Genomic DNA, 15,887 nt, shown 5'->3' on the forward strand with positions numbered 1-15,887 from the left:
GTCCAGGCTTGTCAGGCAAACACCCTGGAATGGGTTTGTTATTTCTAACCAGCTGCTTCCTGCTTCTTTGCCTTTTGCCTGCTTTGAAGAGGCCAGTCAGTTGGTGTTTGTCAAATCAGGTTTGAAGCAAATGTATCCCTTACCCTTATTTTCTAAATACGATTGATAATTTTTAAAACTGGGAAACAAAGTTAAACTTGCATAACACTCTTGTCAAAAATCCCAGTCATTGAAATCTCCACGTGGCATGAGTCAAGAAAAAGTATGCTTTCAAGTGGGATGATTCATTTATTTTATGCAGACACCTGTAGCTTGTTACCTAATGCAGGTCTGGAACGTGTTTTACCTTGCTTGAGAAACCTATAGTTCTCATCTCTTGATGCAGATGCATGTACTATTTCACACACTGCCATAGACCTCTCTATGGCTATTTGAGTAATTGAGATGGAAAACCTTTAAATTGTCGTATCTGGGCCCAAGAAACTAAGGGACTTAAAAAATACCTTGGCATGACAGTAGTCTATTAAGATTATCCCTACTGAAGCAATTATTTTTGGTGAGTGCTATGACTGTCCTGTATTAGACGGCTTTTCAAATTTTCATTACAGACTTCAGCAAAGTTAAGTGATTTTTTCATCCTCATGATATGCAACAGAATTTCACACTCAGCTTTCTGTCAACATCTAAATCAGCATCAAGATAGGATGATTGCTTATACTTTCATTTGGCCCTCTGGCTCATGGAGATATCTGCCATTTTTGCAGAAATTTAAATGACCAACATTCTTCAAAAAGCCAAGAACTTCACAAAATTTTGTCCACTTCAGTCTCGGTGACACTTCAAATAATGGTGACAAGGAATGTAAGTTTAAACGTCAGTTCTCTGAACAAGGCTCACTGCTCTAAAATATGTCTTCATTTTCCAGCTTCCCTTCTTGAGCCTTGAAAACCTGCAAACAATTTGCTAGGACAGAAATTACTAAGAGGTTCTTCTGTTTCTGGCAATATTATAGATAAGGTACTATGGACAACCTTTCCTCTGAAACAACTAAAAATGCTGGGTAAGGTTTTTAACAATCATTGAAAATGCATCACTGAACTGGCAATAAAGAAAGGCATCCACAGAGGCCAAACGTCAAGTGAAAGCAGGAAAGTGGAGATGGAAGCAAGCACAGAAGCTGGCTTTCACCCTGGGAGCAGGGGCGGACCCTGGCCACTTGAAGCTTCTGCTCTGACAGCTGCGTGGGGTCCAGGAACAAAAAGACAAAGACAAGGGCCCACCCAAGGTGGGAATCTAATAAGAGACACTGCAGAAAGCTGGGATGCCAAAGACTCTCATTGTAAATGTCTATCAGAAATAAACTTGCTTCACAGATGGAGACAGAAAGGAAAAAGGTAGCTGGGTTGAAGGGAAAACAATTTGACTCCAAACATTTACAGCCGAAAGCTGACTCTTCTGAAGATTTGCTGTCCAAATTCACCCCACCTATGTTGTCCTACAAACCTCAAGCGAGTAAGTTAAAGTATCATGGGTCCGTAATGCCCACAGTAGCCTAGAGAAAGCCAACACAAATCCTTGCTGGATAAGCTAAAAGGAATTATATATCAATCCTCAAAGAAATTCTACAGATGAAGCATGAACCTACAGTCACATATACATGCACAAATACACACACACACACGCATATTACAAAGAAATAAGCCACCAATGCAAGAGCCATTAGAAATAACACACAGCAAAATCAAAGCCACAAAAATTTTAGATGTTGGACAGAGACTAAAAATTAAGTATTATTTAATTGTTTGAAGCTATAAAAGAGAAATTAAAAATATAAATAAGAGACAATAAAAATAATGGAGGTAGGGAAAGGAAAACTATTCATTTTATTAGTAAAAATATAATAATTAAAAAGGAAAGCTTAAAGAACTTACTAACAACAGAATAGGCCCAATTTAAGAAAGAATCAACAGGAAAATGGATTTGAAGAAATTACTCAAAATTCACCATGGAGAGACAAGGAGATGAAAAATATGAAAGATTAATGAGAGTCATGGAGAATAGAAGGAGAAAATCAGATATACATCTAATGGCAATTTATTTATAAGAGAGAATGAGGCAGGGGAGATAGTAAAGAGATATAGTTTCTAAAATTGTTGCAAGATACTAATCTTCATATTCAGAATCTAAAAGAAGGTATAGTGGTCATATATTAGCGACTTTAAAATAATAACCATTCATTGAGTGTAGGCACGTTAATAGCATTTTATATATGGAGTAATTTCACAGTCACAGACTCAGGCTTCCAAAAATGTATCTTTATCTTTGTAAAACTCGATGTTGTGTTCCATCTCTAATCCCCGTTCTGTCTTATGCAGACGCTTAATCCAGTGGCTTCTACATGAACTCAGTCTGTTTCAGTGACTTGTTGAAATCCTCTTCTCACTGTTCCCTTGCCCTTCTCTCCTGGAGGCATCTGTCTGTAGGGAGGGAGCTGTCAGCTTCTTGATCTAAGTCAGCAGTTCTCAACCCTGGCTGCTCATTACCATCAACCAAGTCGCTTTTGAAATATGGGAAAGCCCAGACCCCACATATATTGATAGATACTCTGATGTCAAAGGGTCGGGGTGGAGCCCAGGCATCCGTATTTTTAAATAATCCACAGGGCTGAGAGTCACTGATCTAAGCCCCATAGGGACCCTCTATGACCTGAGGGACTGCAGGTCAACCTCAACTCATCTGGTTCTCACCCCTGACCGTGAACAGCAGCCTTCTCTAACCTTAATGTGTGTATGAGCTCCCTGAGGTTTTTTTTTTTAAATCGTTGATCCTGATATAAAAGTTCTGGGATAGGGCCTGAGATTCCACATTTCTAACATATGTCCAGGTGATGCTGAGGCTGCGGTCTATGGACCCCACTTTGAGTAAATAGCAAGAGTGTCCAAACTGAATCATCAATTCCCAGCCTTGATTCCACATTGAAATCACATGGGTAGCTTTAAAACACAGTGATGCCTGGATATCATTGTCTGTCAGAGATTGTGATTAATTGGACTGGGGTGTGGTCCAGGCATTGGAAAGTTTAGAGACTCCCAAGACTGAGAGGCTCTGCCTTAAACAAAGACCTCGAGTGATTGTAAATTTGATGTGTTAACTTGGCTGGATCACAGGATGCCCAGATATCTGGTTAAACATTATTTCTTAATGTGCCCATGGGGGTGTTTCAGAAGAGATTAGCATTTGAATTTGTAGAATGAATAAAGCATGTTGACCACCCCCGCCTCTGCCCCAAGGTGAGTGGCCCTCATCCCAATCTGCTGGGGGCCTGCATAGAACAAAAAGGTGGAGGAAGGGAGGATCTGCTCTCCTTCTGCCTGACTGTGGAGCTGGAACATCAGTTGTCTCCTGCCCACAGCGCTCCTGGTTCTCAGGCCTTTGAACTAAACCACCAGCCTCCCTGGGTCTCCAGCTTGCAGATGGTAGACCATGGGGCTTCTCAGCCTCCATAATCACATGAGTCAATATCTTATAATAAATCTCTTTCCAGATATAAATATGCACCTCCTGGTTCTGTTTCTGTGGAGAACCCTGACTAATACGCCTAGGCAACCTGCTGACGCTGACTGTTCCCCTGGGCTCTGGTGCTGGGGATCTGCTCAGACGGCAGCCTCCTGCCCCGCCTTATCCTTGTTCCCACTCTAAAGCCCCTGCAGGCTCAGCAGCTCCCTTATTGCTGTTTTCTCTGACTCTTGCACCAGGTAATGTTTTCCTCCCACGTGGGGACCCTGGGACCTTTGAGATGAGCCACAGCCCCGTCCCTCATTTGGAAGACGCCAGCATCTTGGGATGGCCAGTAGCCACTCACCCCGTCCCTCACCGTCCTGCAGCCAAGGACTCTGGGGCTTCTCAGGGGACCTGTGGGGGAGGGGACTTTTCTACTCTCACATCCCCCAAACTTCACATGGGAGCATCTCCTGGAACCTTTTCCTATGCTCTCAGACTTCCTCCTGGCAGGACATGGACACCCCTCTAAGCTTTCTTGATTTCTCCCCCAACACTCCCCTCCTCTTCAGCTGAGAGAGAGCTTCTTTATCTCTAGGAGCGGGTATAAGCAAGGAAAATCTTTTCTCCCTGTTCACATCTCCTTTGATGTCTGCTTTGTCTTACAGTATCAAGGTGCCTTTTAAACTTAAAAGCAAAGAAGTTGGTACCAAGACACAGAGAATGCGTGTAACTTAGCCAAGGACACCGAGGCAGCAGGTGAAGAGTCAGGAACCAGGCGGCTGACACTCATCACCAGCACATCCAGTGCTGTCACACCAGCCTGCCTGTCACCATGCCGTGTGTTTAAAGGAATCTGGTACCTTTAAACTACACAGAGATTCTCCGCATGTAGCTCAAAGGGCTTCTGAAAGCTGTAGCTGGAGAAGAAGATGAATTCAATGGCCAAAAGAAAAAAAACATTCTGTCTTCCTTCCTTTTCACCTTAAACAACCCATGCATGTATGAGGAGCACAAAAGGCATTACTCCCCAGAATCTTCTAGCTGTGTATGCAGTGAACTAAAAAAAAGGAAAAAAAATTTAACCATATTTTCAAAAGATTAATGAGTTAATCATGACCTAAAGACAAAAGCTCAGCTTTCAAAACAAAACCTCTGTTAAAACCTCCATTCTAACAGTAAGTGTTCCTGATGCTATATTATATGTGAAAACTACAACATAAAATGTGGATGTATTAATAAAGATTAGAGGGGATAAAGTTTTGTGGTCACATTAAAAGTAACTAACATTACAGATTCTTATTCCTTTTTCAGTCATCTTAGATTGTCAGGCTCTAATCAACAGTGATGTGAATTCAGCTGTGAGTCAAAGATACTTTTACAATTCATGTTCTTATATATATTCTGGTTTACTTAAGGCAAAGAATGATGTTGGATAATTCCAGCTGTGTCTACACAAGGCAAATGTTTCAGGCTGAACAATATGGTATGACTGGGAAAACTGTGTTTTTTAAAAATTTTTCATCTGCCACGAATCCTGAATACATGGAAAGATGCAATATGAAAATATTTTGAAGCAGATAAAATTCACATCATTGGGGCTTCCCTGGTGGCGCAGTGGTTGAGAGTCCGCCTGCCAATGCAGGAGACACGGGTTCGAGCCCTGGTCTGGGAAGATCCCACATGCCGCGGAGCAACTAGGCCCGTGAGCCACGATTACTGAGCCTGCGCATCTGGAGCCTGTGCTCCGCAACAAGAGAGACCACGACAGTGAGAGGCCCGCGCACCGCGATGAAGAGTGGCCCCCGCTTGCCACAACTGGAGAAAGCCCTCGCACAGAAACGAAGACCCAACACAGCCAAAAATAAAATAAATAAATAAATAATTAAAAAAAAAAAAAATTCACATCATTATGAAATCTCTCGGGAGTCAAAATTCAAGTCAGTAAAAACAGCACTTCTGGAACAAGTCTTTTCAGAACCAAAAATATTTGTTGCAGGAAGCTTTGTTATCCTTACTTCTTGCCCCAAAACTCTGGGAAGTTACGGCAGGTAGGGTGAGAAGCGATCTGATAATAAAGCTCTTGTCGGCTAGAGACTCACATATTGAGAGCAACCAAGGAATTAATGAAGTTCCCTGAGTTCATGAAGGGTTCACCTCATAACCAGAGAGATGGAGATTGTTTTCTATGTTTGCATGACATCAGAGAAATAATTTCGTCATAAGCCTTTCCTTATTACAATGCATAAAGTGTTTCTCAAAAAACATTCAATATGAGTGTGTAATGTTCTCACTGTAATCACTGTATATGTATCCATGTGCCTAAGTCTATGTCTTTTCAGTAGTTTTGATATGTAATATCTCTCATGTGTGCCATGATCAAGAATTATTAACAAGTGCTTGTGAAAAGTATTCTTTATGTTTATGAAGATTTTAGAAGTTCAAAGCATGTTTCTTCTATCTGCACACAGCCCCTTAAACATATGCATATATTTCCTGCTTAAGACAATTTCTTAGCAGGAATTAAAGAACTTCAGAGTGAAATGATAATCTATGTGCCCATGAGACCATGAGAAGTGATAGGTACTTGGATTCTATTGCTGAATTTAGGACCAAAATGTGACTCGGGAGAGAGTGATGGGACAGCACAGAGGCAGAGGGACTGACTACATATATTGGAGTCCAGTAGATTTTCCACTGGCCTCTGGCCTCCTCCCCCATCACAATAACTGGAGGGAAATGGGAATTGATTGGTGTTACAGTGGGTGAACCTTCCCTAGGCACTATTGAATCAATTTCTCCTCATCTGATACTTCTGATGCCCCAAATACCCAGCATCTCTCAATTTAAGGCCTATCTGCTCAGTCACAATAGTTCAACCAGAGCTGACATGCTCTTCCTGAATCCTCTGCTTACACTTATCGTGATGGATGGTAATTATCGAGTTACACTTTGGTCTATTCTGCTAGAATATGAGCTCAGGAATTCCTTGAGCTCAGGACTTGTGTCTAATTTGTCGTTGTATCCTTAATACTTAGAACTGAGACAGATACACAATAGATGCTCTGAAAATCTTTGTTGAATGAGTAGATTGCCATAACGGGAAGACGGGATGTGGGGAATCTATCCCTTAGGATGCTTTCAGCTAAGTAACAGGAAGCCTCACTCAAAGTAGCATCAGAGTTCCCAGCAGTTCCATGGTAGCATCAAAGTCCCGAGTCCTTTCTATCTCTCACTCTGCCCTCCGTAGTATTGGCTTTATGCTGGTTCTCTTCAAGTTTGCAGGGTGGCTTCCTGGAGGAAATAAGGCTGCACGATTCTCTGTTTATGTTTGGAGCTAGAGAGTGCCGACAGTCCTTCCCTTTAGCCGGATTGGGCCTCATCAGGCCACATACCCAGCCCTTAACCACCAGCTGACACCTGGGGCCTGGGTTCCTGAATCAGTAAGTAGCCAGGGGAGTGGGATTACCGTAACTGATGTAAACTGATCACGGTCTTCTCTGAAACAGACATCAATTCTCCAAACCTCATTGCTCTTCTACAATGAATGAGGGCTGGGATGGAGTTGAGGAATGACCCACAATGTCCACCATAGGGGTGCAGGTGCCAGTAGAGATTTAGGTACACCATTAATTTCTAAGTAAAGTGATTGCTGTTGTCACATTTTCCCAATCAGTGCTAGTCTTTTTACAAACACCAAAAAGTCTATGTCAGATGTCTATGCTGCATCTTTGCAATGCCACACAACAGATGAACAAGCCCAGGGTTTGAAGTTTGGTTACTATTGTTTTTATGGCTGGGGATCCAGAAATTAAGTTCTACTTTATCAGTAGATGTAGAAGAGCTCAAACCCAAGACAAGTCTCCTGGAGATTTGAAAGCACATTCAAGTATGAGAAGAACTTGCTTAGAAGGGATGGCACCTTGTCTGGGATATTGAACTACTGGAGATCAGGAAGCAGGAGACCCAGGGGCAGAGTGTACTGCAAAGATAATGTGTGGGGAGACCTGGGGATTAGGGGATAACAAGATGTTTTTCTGGTAGTCAGTGATGGGAATTAGACAGTGTCACGGCCCAGACTGAGGTCTCATATAATAGCATCTACCTCTGTGTCCAGGACACTTCCATGCTGTCTAGACTAATAAAGCATCCATGGGAGATAGCTCTTGACATATTTTTGTTGGTTCAAGGTTGGCCTGTTATTTGCTCAGAGCTACTCCAGTTTTCACCTTTGCTCATGCAAAGTCTGTTACCATGATTGGAAAAAGCCCTGGCAAACTGCCTGGTAAACTCCAGGCAACAGCTAAGGAGATTTTTACATTTTCTCTTTCATCTCTTATATAAAAGGAGAAGCAAGAGTATTTCCTTCCACAGAAGTGATAACAATTAAGACCTGACTTTACCGTTTCCCAAAGCAAGCGGAGTACGCTTATGTCTCTTTTCAAGAAAACAAAAGTTATCCCAGAGTGCAAAGTGTACAAAGCTTAATACTCAGCATAGAAATGAAGTCTTCCAAGAAAATTGGATTTTAATCATTGCCCTGTTGTAATGCTGGCAGAGCAATCTGTGGTCAGGGAGGGGCCACGGTGCACCAGAGAACCAAAGGCTACAGAGAGTTATCTTTTCTGCTCAAATACCTTTTGTGAATTCACACAACAAATTATGTTTCATTTTTATGCTTCACAAAGACTTCCAGAAAAGGCAGATTTCTAAAAAACCAAAATCTCCTCCTCCATAAAAAACTCTTTCACATAAGCAAAGCTTTTATTTCAGCTTTTACAATGCTCTTTGCCATTTTGTGCTTTGTCCTGAAATCTTATAAAACCAAGATTTGGCTCTTTTATAATTCATGGCATGTTATGTTTTCAGCCCTTGAATTTTCTTTAGACAAGGAAAGTGATTATACAGTTCAGTTCTATTGCATGGGGCAGAGGGTCTTTATTTTTCTATGAAAGCTGAGGATTTAGACTTTTCCTGATAAAGTCAGGTACCTATACGCTGCTGTCTCAGAGCAAAGTCTAGCAAAAAATATAATTGTGTCACATTTTTTAAAACTAATTGGATGAGAAAGCAAACTAAATCAATAAAGTTTGAGTTACAGAAATAAAATTTAATTTGCTTTCAAGCACAGATAAACTCAAGTCAGGTTAATCAAGTAGTGTCTGATAAAGGTCCTTTGAGGACTTGCTTTAGCAAATAAAGAAGGATGAAGTATAATTATCACAATTCATTGACTGATTAGTATTCTTAACTACCACTGGTTTATGATTAGCTCACCAATACTCCTGGTTTATTTTTATTTTACTACAGTCTTGCTTTGTAGGTGCAAACTTCTCAAGTTTATTTACTTAAGTAATTAAAATAATCTCTATTTAATCTTTTTTGCAGTGTTAATTTGCTTAATAAAGCATGATTTCAACCATACCACTTTGTAGTCAAGGTTTAGAGGGAATGTAAGTGTTAGAGGGGTCTGCAGCTAAATGATCTTTAACTCTGATTTGATGGTGCCCTTCAGTGAAGTGTAGTTTAGTGGAGGAAAAAATGAAAAGACCCAGGTTGGAGACAAATTATTAACCCTCTCTGATTTTATTTGTTCATCTGTTTGAGGTTGATCCATACCTCCAAAGATTGTATTAAGATGAAATAGCTTTTAAGTATGCTATAGCTTTTAAAATTGCTCTTTAAACAGGAAAGCACTATTCAAATGTTGGGTATTATTACTATTTCAAAATCTGGATTGCTGAAGCTCAACCTAATGAGAGTTTTTTTTTTTTTTTTTGCATGTATGAAAAGAACTTGTTCAGTCAGCTTTTTCCCAGGGTGAATCACTCCTTCTAAGTAAGGTAGCTTATTGGGAACTCATCTACCTTTCCCAGGAGTCCAGAGGGCTACCCTGTTTGCAAAGTGTTATCCAGGGGTTCAGAAAAACAAACTCACCTCTCCTGGAGCAGCCAGACTAAGGTCTGTCTTATCCAAAAAGCCTGCTGTGATGACTTCATCTCAGTTACCTCTCTGCCTCTTCTGTGATTAGATTAAATTCAACAATTACTGAAAACCCTCCAGGGAAAAGACCACTTTGCTGGGTGCTGAGGTAGGGGGTGAGAGGGTGGTAGGACCTGAGATGGAAAGAGGGCTCAAGGGCACAGCCAACAGTCCACTGGCCCAGTCCTCAGGAATTCGCGGTCTGCAGAAGGACACTTGTTGGACGTTCACACCCTATCAGGCAAGTAGGGGTAAGTGCAAAATAGAGATATAAAATGTGTATAGAAAGGGGAGATTAATTTGGACTGGGAATGTCTAGGAAGGCTTCTTAGAGGAGATGGGATTCTAGCCACATCTTGAAAAATGTATGGGATCTGGAGAAGACAACTGCCTTCTCACTGTGTCCTCACACGACCTTTCCTCAGTGCATGGGCTTCGAGCAAGAGAGGTCTCCTGTTTCTTCCTTTTCTTATGAGGGCACTAATCCCAACACGAGGGTCTCACCCTCATGACCATATCTAAATCTAATCACCTCCCAAGACCCCACTTATGAATACCATCACATTAGAGGTTGGACTTCAACATATTAATTTTTGGAGGGGGTGGATGTAAACGTTCAGTCCATATCAATAATGTGTGCAATAAACTCAGGTCCATGCAAATGGCAGGACTGCTGTTGGCTCTGTACCAGAAGGAATAGTTAGGGCCCAGCTCCTTGTTTGAAACAGGGGTGGAAGACTGGAAATACAGAGAATAAAACTCAAGGTAATAATATCTCAGAAAAGAAAGCAGTCACGTATTTTATAGCTTTTCTCGTATGGCTGTATTTTGCTTTATTTTGATCAATTTTTTCAACCCCACCATATTGTATGTACCTTAAGGCCAGTAAATAGGTTTTACATCTGTTTATCCTCTGTGGCACTTAGGTGAATTATATGATCAGGGAAAGCATACACACACACACACACACGCACACACACACACACCCCTCAAAGGACATAGAAATAAACAAGGACTTCAAAGTCACAAGAGTTTCTTATTTTGTAAGCTATTTCCTTTTAATGTTAGGTGATGGAGAAATTCATACTTATTATCACTGTAAAAGGTTTTAATTGCTGAGTGACCTTCACACAGGAAACTTACCCAATAGAAAAGTTATCAGATACTGCAAAAAGACCATGGTCCCTTGAAGCCACATTTCTAAAGGTTGCAGTGGTTGGGAGACAGGGGGATTAGTAAATTGAATGTCTTTATTACCATTATAACCAAGCAAAGCTAAAGGATCCCCTTCTCTCTCACACAGGCACACACAGAAATATAGATACATACATAAGCTGACTAGAATCCTAAATAGAGGGTGTATGAGATTCCTACGGCTACTGTAACGGAGTACCACAATCTTGGTGGCTTGTAAAAATAGAACTGTATTCTCTCATGCTTTTGGAGGCCAGAAGTCTGAAATTAGTATCATTGGGCTAAAATCAAGGGTCAACAGGGCTCTCTCCTTCCAGAGGCTCTAGGTTCTAAAATGCCTTCCTGGACTCTTTTAGGTTTTAGTAAACTTTTAGGCTCTGGCATTCCTTGGCTTGTGGCTGCCTCACTCCAATCCTCAAGGTCAACATCCTCAAATCTCTCTGCTCTGTCTTCACATCACCTTCTCCTCTGTGTGTTAAATCTCCTTCTGCCTCCCTCTTATAAGGATATGTGTGACTGCATTTAGGGCCTACCTGGATAATCCAGGATAATCTCCCCATCTAAAGATCCTTAATTTAATCACATCTGCAAAACATTTTTTTTCCTTATAAGGTAACATTCACAGGTCCCATTGATTAGGACATGGATATCTTGCAAGGGCCACTTTTCAGCCTACCATAGAGACATTCTTATGACCAACCCCAGGGACCCCATATTATAATTATTAATGGGATGATTATCCAGTGTGTAGGCTATTTGGGCTTTTGCTTTTCTTCTCCATTTCTCTTTTTTCTGCCCCATTACCCTAGGAGTTGGGAGACGAAACTCAAAGAAGTCAATTTAACAATTATCCACTCTGGTCAAAGGTTGATGAAGAGCTTCATTAGTTGACTAAAATGAAAATCATATTACCTGGGATTTATTTATTTCTTGCCTAATTGAGTTCAGCTAATCAAGAGTCAATGATATATGTGCAGTAGAGAACGCAGAGGTAGGTCAAATAAATCCTTTATTTTCTTTCTGTATTTTCTTTAGGCTTTTATATTGCTAGTTTAGCAAATTGCAAATTAATGAACAATGGAGAAGTGGATTGTGAAATTCTGACCTAAGAGGCAGGTTCCGTTTCTATTTACTCTGCATTTACTCTGACCAGTCACTTCACTTCATTGTGGGAAGTTTGAAAAATGAAAAAAATGGTTATATTTATTTTCTGTATATTGTATTAGGATTCTTTAAAGATAGCAGGTGTAATGGATTCAGATTCATTTTGTACAAAAGCTTTAGAAAATAAAGCATTCTAAGTGTGCTTCTGTGTTTCTAATGAAATATTTAAAACTGTGGTTTTAAATTTTTGTAAATTCATTCATTCATTTATCTGTTTATTCAGCAAATATTTACCCAGTGCCAACAACGTGTCTGCCACTGTTCTGGTTGCTGGGTACTTTAAAAGCTTGAATGTGCCTTGTAGTACTCTAAAAGCATGGCTTAAATACTGAAAGAATCTAGTTTAATTAACATATGTTGGTTTGCACTCCTAAGAAGAAGGGTGTTAGAGAAATCTGAGTTATGGGCCTTCACTTGCTCCTTTGAGTTTCAGGCAGCACTAGCAATGGTGAGTGGAAGATAGAAGTACCTCTTTCTAATTCCTCCCAGCCTGGCTGCATCGGAAAATAGCCTTCAGCCAACTAGAATGGAGACTGGAAGGCATGCCTTTGGAGGGTTTAAATTTATGTTTCAGCAGTCCCATGTGAAATAAAGGTCTGGTCGATTAACCAGTTGATTGAATCAATGAAAAGAGCTAGTCGAAATAATCCTAACTCTGGAAAGGATTTTTTTAATCTAAATAACCCACTGTAAAAGCCTAATACATCAATCAACTGAATAGTGATCATTATCAAGATATTGGTTTAACAAAGCTTATGTGATTTTAGTGCTACGTAGACACAAACTCAGATTTTGCGTAGATGTAGCCTCCCTTTCTTCTGTACCTCCTTCATGACCTGACTTTGTATGCTTATAATTTTTATTATTAAATAAATATCTATTCTAACGATAAACTCATTTCTTTCTTAAGACTATTTACAATTCAGTCTATATTAGGATGGTTGACTTTCTTAATTGCTTGGTATGCGCTAAAACCAAGAAGTAAATGAATGTAACTTAAGAAAAAAATAGAGCTAGCAGTTGAGAGGAGGATTAGGAAGGACATTGCACCATCCTGGTACTGAGAGTGTGTCTGACCCAGAAAACAGAAATTCTCTCCTGTTTGGAATGACTAGGCTATTGTTTGGCAGGGAAAACTGCCTACTAATTCATTGATTTCTTCTCCTCCTAGAATGTGAATATAACATTTACTTCAAGGATAATTTCTGAGTGTCAAAGACAAAAATACTAAGGTATCTGCTTGACATTTGCATACACCAAACATCCTATCTACTTTTTTACCAAGAATTTGATAGTATCAAAAGTGGGTGGCTGGGTTTTACCTATTTGCTCACGTGTGTTTTAAGAAAATCATTGAGTACGAATAAGTATTCATTGGGACTCAATAGTCAGTTCCCAGCCTTACATTGTCTTGTCCTTCCCTACACCCCACAACTTCTTTTTCAGAATTATTGATCAGGTGATAGTTTTATTACTTAGCTTGAATGTATTGGATCTAGGCTGTCCAGATGACGTGGCATGGCTGGGAAGGATTATACCTTGCACTGATGTGACAGTAGGGGGACAGAGGGGAGGATGCCAAGGGCTCTAGGTGGAGCAGAAAGGAGCAGACGCTGGTTCTGCCCATTGCTAGCTACCTGATGAGGGCCAACAGATCTACCCTTTCTGAACTGCCAATTTCTCCACTATAAAATGTAGGCAGTGATAAGCCCAGTGATCGCTGAGTTGATGTACTGAGTCAAATAAGAGTGTTTATTTACCTAATGTGCACAGTAAGTGCTGACTTGATAGGGCTTATCTGTATCCTGTTCCTTCAGTCCCAACCAGCCCTCCACACCTTGCCATGAGGAGAATTAAGTAGAAGAGAGCTTTTTGTTTGACAGGCACCCTTTCTCTCTCAAGCCTATACTTTGTCTCTGGTGAGTGGGTTTAACTAGTGCAGGTTTTACCTTTCCCTCTTGACTGTGAATTCCTTAACGGTACGGATTTTGTCATACTCATCTTGTATGGCCACCATCTTGCAATGTATAGCTGTTTGTTTCACACGTGTATGCTAAAATGAAATGAAAAATAGATGTAGAACCCACCAGAAGGTTGTTTCTCTTCAAATATGAGTATAGATGAATTTATGCATTCATGCGTGCATCAAATTGTATTGAGTACTTTTTATGTGAAAGATCCCCAAGCTCCTCTTATCAGCTGTAACACACTTCAAATATATAGAAACCCATGAAGGAAAAAAGTTGAACCCATGAAGGAAAATAAGCATAGCATTTTTAATGACTTATCTGAGGTAATTCAGATATTTGAATGCCATTTCACTGCAAAACACTACTATCCATCTATGTATGTACCTTTTCTTACCAAGATCCTCTCATGTACTGAAGCCCCAGTCAGCTTCAGTTGAAATTTTCACTGTTTTGAAGAACTCATTCCTCATTTTCTTTGCCTTGAGGAACTCAGAACACTCCACATACCTTTACTGTCTTCTCTGCAATCTTGCCTGTTCTCTCTCAACAATCTGTTAACTCCAGACCGTCTTTGCATTGCGTCATCTGAGAGAGTAACTCACTTGCTAGTGAAACTGCCTTTGTCCCAAATGATAAATAGTACTAGTAATAATAACAAGAATATGGCTAATACTTGCACAACACTTACTCTGTACTAGGTGTTATTCTAACTGCTTTACACTTAACTCACATTCACCCTCTTAGGTAGTTATTACTATCCCCATTTTGCAGATGAGAAACCTGAAGTTAAGTAACTTGCTCAAAGCCCTATATCTGGGAAGCAGTGGAGCTGGAATTTGAACCCAGGCAGCCTATCAGAATCAGTGCCTATACCCACCAGGCTCTACTGTCATAGGGTTCAGCGAACAACTGCAGGTCAGCTACATTCAGAGCTTAATCTATACACAGACAGGGGCTGCATTATGCAGGGGAATTTGTAGGGAAGGACCTTGGAATTTGACAGGGGCTGCATTATGTGGGGAAGTCCTTTGAACACTCCCAGGACTCTGGGAGTATCATCTAGTTAATCTGTAGACCTAGAGAGAGTCCATGTTTCTGCTGTATGGCCATCGTACCTAGCATGAGCACTGTATTCAGGTGCAGCCCAAGATAGGGCTGTAGTCTGTAGTAGATGCTCAGAAGGTACTAGCAAAATACAAAGCCATTATTAGATACAAAAGGGAGAGAGCTTCAACCTTCACGGCTGTAGCCAGTAGACCTCCCTCTTACGAGATAAGGAATTATAATGTCAATGTTGTTTTTCTGTATATCCTTGTACTCAGCATAATATGGTGATGTTCTCAAACTGAGTACAAGTGTTTGCTGCACCAAGCGTATTACTCATGGCCGCTTTATTTACACTGGATTATTGTAATTTAAGTTGGCTGCCATTATAGTTTGATGTTCAGCAGCTTGCAAACTTGTTTAGCCAATAGAAACGAAGAAGTTTGGAGTCAAAGAGGAGATTCTGGTTTCCAGTATGTATGCAATAGAGTGATTTGGTGTAGGGGTGTCAATCTGATTACTTCAATATCTGTTACCTGAATAGCTCAAAAAGAAATAGAGTCTGTTTCAGTCTTATCTTGTAGACTGTTATAAAACCAAATGAAATCATGTCTGTACACTGTCTTGAGCTTTTTGGTGGAAAATACATTATAACCAGTGTGTCTTCTTGTTATACATAATAACTTGTTGCTGGTAACGAGCTCAAAATTACTTTACATGGAATGTGATCTGGAAATTAATGTCAGTCTCCTTTGCACTTATTTTTGGAAATGGCAAGTTTTCTAAAATAAGAAATGGAAATTTCCAGGGGCAAGTGTAGAAGATTATAATAAAGTTTTCCTTTATTTTAAAATTCTTCCCCAAAGTAAAGAAACAAAACCAACTCTGTGTGTTGGGGGAGGGGGTATAATTCTCATGAATAAACTGGGTCCATTGATTTCAGGAACTATTCAATCCCTATATGATTGGGGAAGGGGAGGGTTACTGCTCTTCCCTTTATGTGGTTTCTATTTCTGAACTACTTACTCTGCTATA

Source organism: Balaenoptera musculus, chromosome 11 (genome assembly GCF_009873245.2).
Source record: "Balaenoptera musculus isolate JJ_BM4_2016_0621 chromosome 11, mBalMus1.pri.v3, whole genome shotgun sequence".
Lineage (NCBI taxonomy): Eukaryota > Metazoa > Chordata > Mammalia > Artiodactyla > Balaenopteridae > Balaenoptera > Balaenoptera musculus.